Here is a 15,374-nt window from a genome sequence, read left to right as displayed (position 1 = left end):
CAGTTTGGGAGCCAGTGCTGGAGGATCACTTGAGCCCAGGAGTTCAAGACTAACCTGGGCAGCGTGGTGAGACCCTGTCTCTACAAAAATTAAACAATAAAAAATTAGCCAGATGTGGTGGTGTGTGCCTATAGTCCCAGCTACTTAGGAGTCTGAGGCAGTAGGATCACTTGAGCCCAGGAGGTTGTGACAGAGTGAGACCCTGTCTCAAAAAAAAATAATAATAATAATACCACCAATTTGTATACTTCTAGTTTTATCTGGAACTTGGTGCCAATTTGATGATAAACTCTCTTTCCCAGCAGATATGATAGTTACCTGGCTTTGGTTAAGTCCTCTATCTCTTAGCATTATTGATCAGAATATTTCCTGTGATAATAAACAGAATTCAGTGAGTTACTCATCTTTCTTGGGATTAAAAGTCTGTTGTGGTTAGTGATTTTCTGGTTTAGGCTCAGGAGGTTTTTTAGGGGGGGTCTTAAGAGTGCTTTTGTTGGCCGGGTGCGGTGGCTCATGCTTGTAATCCCAGCACTTTGGGAGGCCGAGGCGGGCGGATCACGAGGTCAGGAGATCGAGACCACGGTGAAACCCCGTCTCTACTAAAAATACAAAAAATTAGCCGGGCATGGTGGCGGGCGCCTGTAGTCCCAGCTACTCGGAGAGGCTGAGGCAGGAGAATGGCGTGAACCCAGGAGGCGGAGCTTGCAGTGAGCCGAGATTGCGCCACTGCACTCCAGCCTGGGCGACAGAGCGAGACTCCGTCTCAAAAAAAAAAAAAAGAGTGCTTTTGTTGATAGGAAACTGCTGAATCTGTAGGATAATTCAAAATGCATTTTTTTGTTTAAGCATAATCAACTAAGGACCACTAAGAATTAGCCTGTAGTCTGAGAAAATCAGAAGTATTTATGTATAGTGAGGGAGTAAACTCCCAAGTAACAATGAAAGGCCTCTGGATAAGAGGGATGAGGGAAGTACTTTTTGTAAAGTTTGGTTTACATTAAATTATTCTGAGGAGGGTCTGATGGAAGCCAGGATCAGTTCTAGATTGGTGGCTGTTACTGAGGCAAATTGGAACAAGTGGGAATTAACTACGGATCAGGTACCGTCATGAAGCAAGGACAGTTTAGGAACTGGGTATCTCCCTCTGGTAATAAGTGAAAATAGCAAAGTGGGTCCGGGGACATTGTTGGTAAGAAGGCAGTAATCACTCGAGAGGGAGTCTTCATGATATTTTACAACTGCCGCATGACCTTGGGAAAAACAATGTTTCCTGTTAATTTTGCAGCTGATTTTATCTATGTCTGTCCTCCCAAGCCTGATTAATTGCATGGTTGCTTTTTTCTTTTTTCAGTCCTAGCTGATATTCACTCTTTCAGTCCCAGATAGATTTTGACTCTTTAACATGTAGTCTTATAAATATTTCAAAAGCAGCGGTCAATATATAACATTTTGTTATTAATTTTACTTAAGGACTTTCCTGAATGTTCTTAGTATGTTGAGTTGAAAATCCTTTATTTTAGCCTAGAAATATTTTTCTGACATCAGTTTGAAGTTTCATGCCTTTGTGAAATAGTTGTAATACAAACATTTTTTTTTCTAATGTAAATAATGACTGGGCTAGTTAGTGGTCTAACAACTCTGATGTGACCATCTTGGAATACTCTTTGGATCTTGATGAGCTTTTCAGTAGAACCAAATTTAGTTGAAGCCAGAGCCTTTGCTAATGGTGTTGTCTCTCAGGTGGAGGTAAGATGGAGGGATATTATGTATAACTTTTGCTGTTAAGTTATTTCTTATTGCAGGCTCACAGCAGATTACATTTTGTAAAATGTCATTAAATAGACAACATTGAAAAGTGGGAAGACTATTAAACTAGAATCAGGAGACCTAGATTGAGCCTCTGCTATTTTTTGACTCTGTGATGTTAGGCAACACACTTAGTTTCTTTGGGCCTTATTTCCTTATTTACAAAGGGAAGAAACTTGCCTTCAAATCTCACAAGACTACTGTGAACTCAAATGAGATGTCTGTGAATACTTTATAAGCTTTAAAACGTTATGAAAATATAATTTGTAATTATGATATTGGATCACAGATGCTGATAATATTGGTAATGATAATAGTGACTCAGATTAAAAATTCAGTGTTTGTGTTATCTTTATGAAAAGACTATGTAGCTCATATGCAACGAACTGGGACTCTAATATCCAAACTTAAGTATTAGACCTAAGTGCTTTGACTTAAAATCTAGTGCTCTTTGCACAAAAGTATCCTGCCAAAGCAAAAGGTGTTTTTTAGTTGTCGTGATAGAACCTCTTGTCAGCTATTTTAAGTGTTCTGCAATCTTTATAATACACATATTTGCTGTCACTTTCCCAAGTAGTTTCCATCCTCTGATTTCTGTTTAGAATCATAGGTTTGTATGTGTTTTAAATAAGACATGAGATAATATGGTAGGAATTGGTAAAAAGTCATTATTTTATTCAATATACACTGGGCCCCAATTGTGTCAAGTAAAGCCCCTTGAAAAATAAGTAGTGGTTTTATTAAGAGGAGAATACCCTGTTTGACATAACAAAGGCTTAGAGTTTGTAATGGGAGTTCTGGAAAGGGAGGTAGGGGCCCAATTATTCTACATCCTCTATGCCAGGAGTCTGCAAACTTTTTGTGTAAAGGGCCAGATAGTATATGTTTTTGGCTTTCTGGAACATTTGGTGTCCGTTGCAATTACTCAACTCTATTGCTGTGAAAACAGCCATAGATAATATGTAAATGAATGAGCATGGCTGTTTTCCAATAAAATTGCGTGTACAAAAAGATGGTGGATTACATTTGGTCCATGGTCCTTAGTTTGCCAGCCCCTCGTCTACATGAATAATGAGTTTAGATTTTATCCTATTGATAATTGAGGAATCATTGGATGTTTTTGAATAGGAAAATCATATGATCAGAATTTTATTTTGAAAAGGTAACACATAAAGTAGAATATAGGATAAACTGGAGAGGAGAGAAACTGGAGAGGCAGGTAGGGAAACCAGAGGGGAGACTGTTACTATAGATATAGACAGAAAATGAATGTGGAGATGGTAGTGATAGAAATGGAGGTAATTGGATTGATTCAAGCAAGATTTTGGAGGTGGGATTAATACTACAGTTTGGTTGGATGCAGGACATAAAAGAGGAGGAATAAAAAATAATCTGTTAGTCCCAAAGTTGAGGAAAGGGAGATTATAGAAAACTTGTGATTGAAGGCTAATAAACTTGGTTTGGGAAATCTTCCTTTATGATACATCCAGGTAAGACGGGATGGTTGTCCATTAGGTAGTTGAAAATGTAGGCCTTGAGCTAAGGTTGAAAATAGAGCTTACAGATAAAGATTGGCAGTAATTGGTATGTGAGTAGGTAAGATCACTCAGGGACTGTGTGAGGGTGGAGAAGAGAGACCTAGATAGAATCTGAAGGAACCTGGAAGAAAATTAGCTGGGCATGGTGGCACGCACCTGTAGTCCCAGCAACTCGGGAGGCTGAGGTAAGATCTCTTGAGCTCAAGAGGTTGAGGCTGCAGTGAGCTGACGTGCCGGTACACTGAAGCCTGGGTGACAGAGCAAGACCCTGTCTCAAAATAAATAAATAAATAAATAAATAAATAAATAAATAAATAAATAAATAAGTAAATAAAAATCTGAAGGAACCATCAGCATTTCAGTAAAGGTGGGTCAGGATAGAACAAAAATATATATGAGAAATTAAGAAGGTAAGGTATAGAGAGGCAGGGGGAATCAGAAATGATATCTTGTAAGTCATAAGAGAATTACAGAGTTGATTAACATTTCCTATAAAACTTACTCTGTGGAATTTATATTTATCAATGGTGTTAGAAGGTTGAATGATAATATTACTTAACTTTCTAGAAGTAAGTTTTATTCGATTCAGCAAATACGTGAACACCAAATATATGTAAAGCATTTTCCAAAGTGTTCAGGGCAGTTGTTGCTGTCAAGGAATTTACCCTTTGGAGAAGATTAGGCAGATGCCGGAATGTGATTGTAGTACAGGACTTAAACTAAGTGATTTAAGGGAAGTACAAAGTGTAATGGGCATTACAAGAAGGAGAGATGAAATGGATTAAGAAAAACATGGGAAGACTTCAAGGAATAAATGACCTTTGAGATAACTTTGAAGGGTTCATTGTAACTTGAGAAATGGAGCATTCCAGGTGAGAAGATACCTGCATAGGACAGAGGAGGAGACCTGTCTATTTCAAATGGAGAATTTATGCCCTGGAAGAGTAGGAATTATGGTTGGATATTAATACCTGAGTGCCTTTCCAAGGGACTGAGCTAGCTTAGCTAGCTTAGTGCTGATAGTTACACATTAATCCTTATTCTCAAATGCTTAAAATCTTAAATCAGAAATATGTAACTAGTATAAGATATACCATAGTAAGGGCTAGAACTGAAGCAGGAGAGTTCATGTTTAGCTGATGTGATTGAGAAAGATTTCATGAAAAAGCATGCAATTTTAGCCTATGCCTCTAAGAATAAAAAGGATATTGATAGGTTGAAATGACAGAGGTGGGCATAAGGCTAAAGGAATAGCAGAAACAAAGGTGCTGGGGTGGTCCACTGGAAGATGTTTGGCTTAAGACTCAGGAAACTGCTTATGGTCATGTCAGATGTCCTCAGTTTTACTTGTACTCATTTATGTATATATCTATGTTGCATGCTAAGTTCTGTACAGTTTTAGTACTTGCGTATCCACTAACACAGTCAAGGTAAAGAAGTTTTAAGTCCACAAGGATTCATCATGTTACTCTTACAACCACATCGGCTTCCCTCCTGCCGTACCCCATCTTGTCAATCACTAATCTGTATTACATTTCTATAGTTCGTCATTTCAAGAAAAGTTCTATCAATGGAATTATACACTATGTAACTTTCTCTTGCTCAGCATAATTTCCTGACCGTTCATCTTATTTGTTGCAAGTGTCAGTACTCATTCCTTTTCATTGCTGAGTGATATTCCATGGTATGGATGTCCCACAGTTTGTTTGGCCATTCACCAATTGAAGGACATCTGGGATGATTCCAGTTTTTGGCTATTATAAATAAAGCTGCTATGAACATTTATGTAAGGGTTATTCGTGAACACAAACTTTCATTTTTCTGGGATAAATGCCCAAGTTTGTAATTGGGGATCATATGGTAATTGAATGTTTTGCAGCTTTTTATGTTTCTTAGAGTTTTATTATTAATTTCTGTTCTTAATTACTTTCTTCAGGATCATTTATTATTTTTTTAAATTATACTTCAAGTTCTAGGGTACATGTGCACAATATGCAGGTTTGTTACATAGGTATACATGGGCCATGTTGGTTTGCTACACCCATTAACTCGTCGTATACATTAGGTATTTCTCCTAATGCTATCCCTCCCCCTAGCCCCCACCCCAGACAGGCTCCAGGGTGTGATGTTCCCCGCCCTGTGTCCAAGTGTTCTCATTGTTCAATTCCCACCTATGAGTGAGAACATGCGTTTGTTTGGTTTTCTGTCCTTATGATAGTTTGCTCAGAATGATGGTTTCCAACTGTATCCATGTCCCTGCAAAAGACATGAACTCATCTTTTTTTGTGGCTGCATAGTATTCTATGGTATATATGTGCCACATTTTCTTAATCCAGTCTATCATTGACGGACATTTGGGTTGGTTCCAAGTCTTTGCTATTGTGAATAGTGCCGCAATAAACATACGTGTGCGTGTGTCTTTATAGTAGCATGATTTATAATCCTTTGGGTATATACCCAGTAATGGGATAGCTGGGTTAAATGGTATTTCTAGTTCTAGATCCTTGAGGAATCGTCACACTGTCTTCCACAATGGTTGAACTAGTTTACAGTCCCACCAGCAGTGTAAAAGTGTTCCTATTTCTCCATATCCTCTCCAGCGCCTGTTGTTTCCTCACTTTTTAATGATCGCCATTCTAACTGGTGTGAGATGGTATCTCATTGTGGTTTTGATTTGCATTTCCCTGATGGCCATTGATGATGAGCATTTTTTCATGTGTCTGTTGGCTGCATAAATGTCTTCTTTTGAGAAGTGCCTGTTCATATCCTTTGCCCACTTTTTGATGGGGTTGTTTTTCTCTTATAAATTTGTTTGAGTTCTTTGTTGATTCTGGATATTAGCCCTTTGTCAGATGGGTAGATTGCAAACATTTTCTCCCATTTTATAGGTTGCCTGTTCACTCTGATGGTAGTTTCTTTTGGTATGCAGAAGCTCTTTAGTTTAATTAGATCCTATTTGTCAATTTTGGCTTTTGTTGCCATTGCTTTTGGTGTTTTAGTCATGAAATTTCAGCTTTCTACATATGGCTAGCCAGTTTTTCCAGCACCATTTATTAAACAGGGAATCCTTTCCCCATTTCATGTTTTTGTCAGATTTGTCAAAGATCAGATGGTTGTAGATGTGCGTTGTTATTTCTGAGGCTGCTGTTCTGTTCCGTTGTTCTATATATCTGTTTTGGTACCAGTACTATGCTGTTTTGGTTATTATAGCCTTGTAGTATAGTTTGAAGTCAGGTAGCGTGATGCCTCCAGCTTTGTTCTTTTTGCTTAGGGTTGTCTTGGCATTGTGGGCTCTTTTTTGGTTCCATATGAACTTTAAAGTAGTTTTTTCCAATTCTGTGAAGAAAGTCATTGGTAGGTTGATGGGGATGGCATTGAATCTATAAATTACCTTGGGCAGTATGGCCATTTTCACGATACTGATTCTTTGTATTCATGAGCATGGAATGTTCTTTCATTTGTTTGTGTCCTACTTTATTTCGTTGAGCAGTGGTTTGTAGTTCTCCTGGAAGAGGGTCCTTCACATCCCTTGTAAGTTGGATTCTTAGGTATTTTATTCTCTTTGTAGCAATTGTGAATGGGAGTTCACTCATGATTTGGCTCTATGTTTGTCTGTTATTGGTGTATAGGGATGCTTGTGATTTCTGCACATTGATTTTGTATCCTGAGACTTTGCTGGAGTTGCTTATCAGCTTCAGGAGATTTTGGGCTGAGACAGTGGGGTTTTCTAAATATACAATCAAGTCATTTGCAAACAGGGACAATTTGACTTCCTCTTTTCCTAATTGAATACCCTTTATTTCCTTCTCCTGCCTGATTGCCCTGGCCAGAACTTCCAACACTATGTTGAATAGGAGTGGTGAGAGAGGGCATCCCTGTCTTGTGACAGTTTTCAAAGGCAATGCCTCCAGTTTTTGCCCATTCAGTATGATATTGGCTGTGGGTTTGTCATAAGTAGCTCGTATTGTTTTGAAATACGTTCGATCAGTACCTAGTTTATTGAGAGTTTTTAGCATGAAGGGCTGTTGAATTTTGTCGAAGGCCTTTTCTGCATCTGTTGAGATAATCATGTGGTTTTTGTCTTTGGTTCTGTTTATATGCTGGATTATGTTTACTGATTTGCGTATGCTGAACCAGCCTTGCATCCTAGGGATAAAGCCGGCTTTATCGTGGCGTATAAGCTTTTTGAAGTGCTGCTGGATTCAGTTTGCCAGTATTTTATTGAGGATTTTTACTTCGATGTTCGTCAGGGATATTGGTCTAAAATTCTCTTTTCTTTGTTGTGTCTCTGTCAGGCTTTGGTATCAGGATGATGCTGGCCTCATAAAATGAGTTAGGGAGGATTCCCTCTTTTTCTATTGATTGGACTAGTTTCGGAAGGAATGGTACCAGCTCCTCTTTGTACCTCTGGTAGAATTCGGCTGTGAATCTTTCTGGTCCTGGACTTTTTTTGGTTGGTAGGCTATTAATTATTGCCTCAATTTTAGAGCCTGTTAGTGGTCTATTCAGAGATTCAACTTCTTCCTGGTTTAGTCTTGGGAGGGTGTATGTGTCCAGGAATTTATCCATTTCTTCTATATTTTCTAGTTTATTTGCATAGAGGTGTTTACTGTTTTCTCTGATGGTAGTTTGTATTTCTGTGGGATTGGTGGTGATATCCCCTTTATCATTTTTTATTGCATCTATTTGATTCTTCTCTCTTGTCTTCTTTATTAGTCTTACTAGTGGTCTATCGGTTTTGTTGATCTTGTCAAAAAAGCAGCTCCTGGATTCACTCATTTTTTTTTTTTTTGAAGGGTTTTTTCTGTCTCTCCTTCAGTTCTGCTCTGATCTTAGTTATTTCTTGCCTTCTGCTAACTTTTGAATGTGTTTGCTCTTGCTTCTCTAGGTCTTTTAATTGTGATGTTAGGATGTCAATTTTAGATCTTTCCTGCTTTCTCTTATGGGCATTTAGTGCTGTAAATTTCCCTCTACACACTGCTTTAAATGTGCCCCAGACATTCTGGTACCTTGTGTCTTTGTTCTCATTGGTTTCAAAGATCATCTTTTTTCTGCCTTCATTTCGTTATTTACCCAGTAGTCATTGAGCAGCAGGTTGTTCAGTTTCCATGTAGTTTTGTGGTTTTGAGTGAGTTTCTTAATCATGAATTCTAGTTTGATTGCACTGTGGTCTGAGAGACAGTTTGTTGTGATTTCTGTTCTTTTACATTTGCTGAGGAGTGCTTTACTTCTAACTACGTGGTCAATTTTGGAATAAGTACGATGTGGTGCTGAGAAGAATGTATATTCTGTTGATTTGGGGTGGAGAGTTCTGTAGAGGTCTATTACGTCTGCTTGTTGCAGAGCTGAGTTCAGTTCCTGGATATCCTTGTTAACCTTCTGTCTCATTGATCTGTCTAATGTTGACAGTGGGGTGTTAAAGTCTGCCATTCTTATTGCCTGGGAGTGTAAGTCTCTTCTCTTTGTAGGTCTCTAAGGACTTGCTTTATGAATCTGAGTGCTGCTGTATTGGGTGCATATATATTTAGGATAGTTAGATCTTGTTGAATTGATCCCTTTACCATTATGTAATGGCCTTCTTTGTTTCTTTTGATCTTTGTTGGTTTAAAGTCTGTTTTATCAGAGACTAGGACTGCAACCTCTGTAATTTTTTTTTTCTTTTTTTTTTTCTTTCCATTTGCTTGGTAGATCTTCCTCCATCCCTTTATTTTGAGCCTATATGTGTCTCTCCACATGAGCTGGGTCTCCTGAATACATCACACTGATTGGTCTTCACTCTTTATCCAATTTGCCAGTCTGTGTCTTTTAATTGGGGCATTTAGCTCATTTACATTTAAGGTTAATATTGTTATATGTGAATTTGATCCTGTCATTATGATGTTAGCTGGTTATTTTGCCCTTTAGTTGATGCAGTTTCTTCCTAGCATTGATTGTCTTTACAATTTGGCATGTTTTTGCAGTGGCTGGTACCGGTTGTTTCTTTCCATGTTTAGTGCTTCCTTCAGGAGCTCTTGTAAGGCAGGCCTGGTGGTGACAAAATCTCTCAGTGTTTGCTTGTCTGTAAAGGTTTTTATTTCTCCTTCACTTATGAAGCTTAGTTTGGCTGGATATGAAATTCTGGGTTGAAAATTCTTTTCTTTAAGAATGTTGAATATTGGCCCCCCCTGTATTGTGGCTTGTAGAGTTTCTGCTGAGAGATCTGCTGTTAATCTGATGAGCTTCCCTTTGTGGGTAACTCGACCTTTCTCTCTCTCTGCCCTTAACATTTTTTCCTTCCTTTCATCCTTGGTTAATCTGACAATTATGTGTCTTGGGGTTGATTTTCTCAAGGAGTATCTTTGTGGTGGTCTCTCTATTTCCTGAATTTGAATGTTGGCCTGCCTTGCTAGGTTGGGGAAGTTCTCCTGGATAATATCCTGAAGAGTGTTTTCCAACTTGATTCCATTCTCCCCGTCACTTGCAGGTACACTAATCAGACGTAGATTTGGTCTTTTCACATAGTCCCATATTTCTTGGAGTCTTTGTTCATTTCTTTTTACTCTTTTTTTCTCTAAACTTTTTGCTTTATTTCATTAATTTGATCTTCAGTCACTGATACCACCCTTCCTTCCAACTGATCGAATCGGCTATTGAAGCTTGTGCATGCGTCACGTAGTTCTCACGCCATGGTTTTCAGCTCCATCAGGTCATTTAAGGTCTTCTCTACACTCTTCATTCTAGTTAGCCATTCGTTTAATCTTTTTTCAAGGTTTTTAGCTTCCTTGCGATGGGTTCGAACATCTCCCTTTAGCTCAGAGAAGTTTGTTATTACTGACCTTCTGAAGCCTACGTCTGTCAGCTTGTCAAAGTCATTCTTCATCCAGCTTTGTTCTGTTGCTGGCGAGGAGTTGCGATCCTTTGGAGGAGAAAAGGCTGTCTGGTTTTTAGAATTTTCAGCTTTTCTGCTCTGGTTTTTCCACATCTTGGTGGTTTTATCTACCTTTGGTCTTTGATGTTGGTGACCTACAGATGGGGTTTTGGTGTGGATGTCCTTTTTGTTGATGTTGATGCTATTCCTTTTTGTTTGTTAGTTTTCCTTCTAACAGTTAGGTCCTCAGCTGCAGGTCTGTTGGAGTTTGCTGGAGGTCCACTCCAGACCCTGGTTGCCTGGGTATCACCAGTGGAGGCTGCAGAACAGCAAAATATTGCTGCCTGATACTTCTTCTAGAAGCTTTGTCCCAGAGGGGCACTGGGCTTTATGAGGTGTCATTGGCCCCTAATGGGAAGTGTCTCCCAGTTTGGCTACACGGGGGTCAGGGAGCCACTTAAAGAGGCGGTTTTTCCGTTCTCTAAGCTCAAACGCTGTGCTGGGAGAACTACTGCTCTCTTTAGAGCTGTCAGACAGGGAGGTTTAAGTGTGCAGAAGTTTCTGCTGAGTTTTGTTCAGCTATGCCCTGTCCCCAGAGGTGGAGACTACAGAGGCAGGGGGACTTGCTGAGCTGAGGTGGGCTCCACCCAGTTCAAGCTTCCTGTGGCTTTGTTTACCTACTCAAGCCTCAACAATGGCGGATGCCCCTCTCCCTGCCAGGCTGCTGCCTTGCAGGTCTATCTCAGACTGCTGAGCTACCAGTAAGCAAGGAAGGCTCTGTGGGATTGGGATTTGCAGAGCCAGGTGCGGGATATAATCTCCTAGTGTGCCATTTGCTAAGACTGTTGGGAAAGCACAGTATTTGGGCGCGAATTTCCCGGTTTTCCAGGTGCTGTCTCTCAAGGCTTCCCTTGGCTATGAAAGGGAAATCCCCTGACCCCTTGCACTTCCGGTGTGAGGCAATGCCCCACCCTGCTTCGGCTCGCCCTCCGAGGGCTGCACCCACTGTCCAACCAGTGCCAAAGAAATGAGCCAGCTACCTCTGTTGGAAATGCAGAAATCACCCATATTCTGCATCCATCACGCTGGGAGCTGCAGACCGGAGCTGTTCCTATTTGGCCATCTTGGAACAGAATCCACATGTTTTGTGTTTTAAGAGTGGCTGTAGCATTTGATGTTCCTACTAGGGATGCATAGGGATCTAGTTTCTCTACATCCTCGTCAGCACTTGGTGTTGTCAAAGTTTTTTTATTTTAGCTTTTCTTGTGCGTATGCAGTGAAATATCTCATTGTGGTTTTGATTTGTATTTCCTTGCTGGCTCCTGTATAGTCAGGGTATGTCAGAGAAACAGAATCAGTAGGATTGATAGATATATTTATTATAAGGAAGTCGTTTATGTGATTATGGAGGCTGAGAAGTCCCATGATCTTCCATCTGCAAGCTGAAGACCCAGGAAAGCTGGTGGTATAAGATCCTGTCCAAGTTCAAAAGCCTGAGAATCAGGAAAGCTGATGGTGTAAGTTCCAATCCAGGTGCAGAAGAGAGAGATGTCTCAGCTTGAAAATAGACAGAGAGAGGGAATCCTCCCTTAACCTGCCTTTTGTTCTATTCAGACCTCCAAGGCATTGAATGAAGCCCACCTGATTCATTGGGGAGGGCAATCTGCTTTACTCTGTCTACCAATTCAAATGTTAATCACATCCAAACACCCAGAATAATGGTTAGCCAAATGTTTGGGCATTCTGTGATCCAGTCTAGTTGACACATTAAAACTATCACAGATTCACCCTTTGTCAACTTGGTATCTATACACATTTCCTTAAATTATCTGTATTTGGAAGATTAAGTATTTAATACTTAAATAAATAAATAAATACTTAATCCTCCAAATAAAGATAATTACAAGGTCATAATTTCACTTGCCATGATATATCTGTTTGCATACAACTGAAATACATTAGACCTCTTCCCCAGGAGAGGAAAGAAAGTCCTTGAGTGGTGTTTACTTTTCTCTGTAGCTTGTAACATAAATACAACGAGGTAAAATTAACGTCAATTCATATTATTACATAATATTTAATGAACATTAAGTATAAGTTAGTACATCTTATATTACATGATAAAGGAAAGCAAATAAACTGTTTTATACACACACAGACACATCATTACAAAATAAGGAGGAATAGTCTTTCATAACACTTACAGTACTCAGTTCTATAACTGGTCACATGGTTGTAGTTGGTATGTATAACTACCCTCTTTTACTACCCACAATAGTAAAGTAAGGTGAAGTGACCCAAACCTTCATTCCTGAAATGTCTGGGCCATTAGTAGTTCTGCCTGGATTGTATTGTTGTTAATCACCAGCCCTGTATTGACCTTAATCACAGGGCATGGTAATACTATGAGATGCTCTAAAGGAGCTTTTGTATTTCAGACATTCTCTTTCTTACCTCTATTGTGGAGTAGCAGTCCTATTTCCTCTCAGTAGTCAGTGTCAATCAATATGGTAACTGCCTTCTTTGCCTGTTGACTCAGAGGCATTGGATACTTGCTTTAAGTGATTGGCTGGGCAGCAGTCTTAACTTCCAGTTTAATGGAATTATTGTTGTGTCTCCTGGTGGAAGCATTCCTCCTTTTGGAACTAAGACCTCTAGGCCAGCAGAGCAGAAGGTTATTGGAAAAGGAAGCAAAAATTTTGCTAGTGGGTCAACTAAGTAATAGTGGGTGGTGACACTCTGTTTTTACCACTTAATTCCTAGACCCTTGAATCCTGGCTGTGGGAAAAATAGCACCATATATTGTATGCTGATGGCCCAAATTGATATATAAAATTAGCTATCACAGCTACTAATGTTGAACATCCTTTTGTATGCTTATTTACCATATGTATATCCTTTTTGGTGAAGTGTCTATGTCTTTTGCCCATTTTTAATTAGATTATTTTTAATTTCATTGTTGAGCTTTAAGAGTTTTTCATGTATTCTAGATACCAGTTTTTTGTCAGATATATTCTCTGCAAATATTTTCTCCTAGTCTGTCTTTTCATTCTTTTCACATGGGCTTTCAAAGTCTAAAATTTAAAAAATTTGATGACACCTTGTTTACCAATTTTCTCTTTTATGGATCTTGCTTTTGTTGTCAAGTTTAAGAATTCTTTGCCTAAGGCCGGGCGCGGTGGCTCACGCCTGTAGTCCCAGCACTTTGGTAGGCCAAGGCAGGCAGATCACGAGGTCAGGAGATCAAGACCATCCTGGCTAACATGGTGAAACCCTGTCTCTACTAAAAATACAAAAAAAAATTATCCGGGCATGGTGGCAGGTGCCTGTAGTCCCAGCTGCTTGGGAGGCTGAGGCAGGAGAATCACTTGAACCCGGGAGGTGGAGCTTGCAGTGAGCCAAGATCACGCCACTGCGCTCTAGCCTGGGCAACAGAGCGAGACTCGTCTCTAAAAAAAAAAAAAAAGAATTCTTTGCCTAGCCCCATATTCTGAAGATTTTCTCCCATGTCTTTTTTTCTAAACGTTTGATAGTTTAATGACTTAATTTAATTCTATGATTAATTTTGAGTTTAATTCTGTAAGGTGTAAGGTTTAGGTCAACGTTCATTATTCTTTCACTTCTGGATGTCAAATTGCTTCAGCACCATTTGTTGAAAAGGCTGTTCTTCCTCCACTGAAATTGAGCTGCACCTTTGTTAAAAATCAGTTAAGAAAATTTATGCAAATTTTTTTTGGCCCTTTATTCTGTTCCGTTGATTTGTGTGTTTATCTCCTCACCAATAGCATGCTGTTTTGATTTCTGTAGCTATGTAGTAAGCCTTAACATTGGGAAGAAGACTCCCTCTCACTTTATTTTTGTAAAGATTGTTTTCTATATTCTAGGGCCTTTCCCTGTGAATTTTAGAATAAGCTCCTTGTTGTCTACAAAAGCCTTTTGATAGGAATTGTGTTAAACCTATAAATCACTTGGGGAGAATTGACATGTTACTCTTTCAAACCTTCCAATCCATGAACATAGTATAGTATATCTCTCCATTTATTGTGGTCTTTGATTTTTTTCTTCACCATTTTGTAATTTCCAGGATAGAGATACTGTGCACGTTCTGTTAAATGTGTATTTAAGTATCATTTTCTTTGGCGTGATCGTAAATCATATTTTGTTTTTAATTTTGATTTCTAAATGTTCATTTTTAGTATATAGAAATGCAATTGAGTTTTGTGTGTTGCTCTTGTTTCTTGTGACCTTGCTGGAACTAATCTCTTATTTCTAGTAGTTTTTAAACATCTTCTTAGGGCCTATTCTATCCTACTTTTGTTGCTTTGGCAGATTTATGTTCTAGGTAGGTTTGAGCTAGAATTTAAGATGGGATGAAATCTGTTGTAGTCATTGGAACATAGCTATTGGGGTATATGATGATTTTTTTCATTTTTCTCTCATTTTAAGAAAAGCAACTGTAAAAGCGGCCATAGAAAAGAGATCAGCCTTTGAAACAAGATTGCCTGGGCTTGAATCTTGACTACCACTTAATAGCTAAGGATCTTAGGAAAGTGAGTTAACCCTTCTATGCCTCAATTTCTATATATTTAAAAAGGAGATAATAATAGTACTCACTTCATAGGGCTAAATAAGGTAAACATGTAATGTGTTTAGAATAGTGCCTGGCATATAAAAATCATTAAATATTAACTTCTATAATTTAAAAAGGGATTTAGAAAATATAGACTCTGGGCAGCAAAGTATAGGTAAAATTTTTGCATATATTTTATTTTCTTTATAGTAGTGATCACTATTCATTAGAGTCACCAGGCTAATACCAAACTTTTGCCCAGTATTCCTAACCTACCCTATTCTGAAATGTGAGACTACTGAGACACCAGAGAGGAAAGGAAAGGGGAAAGGAAATAAGCTTTAATGAATAAATGCCTACTGTGCTAGACATTCTACAAAATTCACCTCGTTTAATTCTTAGATAGGGAATATAACCTGTTTTGTAGATTTTATAGATAAGGAAGAAGCTTTGGCCACTTGTTCTTTTTTCAATACTGTATTGCCTTTTTAGTACATCATTCTACCAAGGTAAGGAGAATTGGTAAAGCCAGAGGCAACTCTGCCAGCGCTTAATTGAGCTATTCATCTGGCCTTTTGATTTTCCCACAGGATTGCTTTGTATTATGGCCTTT

At 38.8% G+C, this 15,374-nt stretch overlaps 1 protein-coding gene across 1 annotated transcript in view; it reads left to right on the top strand.

Moving 5' to 3' along the window:
* Window positions 1–15,374, top strand: part of LOC116811833 (bromodomain and WD repeat-containing protein 3) — a 148,771-nt gene that overhangs the window by 32,037 nt on the left and 101,360 nt on the right. The window lies entirely within an intron of this gene.

This window comes from Hylobates moloch, unplaced genomic scaffold (assembly GCF_009828535.3).
Source record: "Hylobates moloch isolate HMO894 unplaced genomic scaffold, HMol_V3 SCAFFOLD_7, whole genome shotgun sequence".
In the NCBI taxonomy this organism is placed as follows: domain Eukaryota; kingdom Metazoa; phylum Chordata; class Mammalia; order Primates; family Hylobatidae; genus Hylobates; species Hylobates moloch.
Note: the sequence above shows the minus strand (reverse complement) of the source record. Positions and strands in the feature narration are given on the sequence as shown.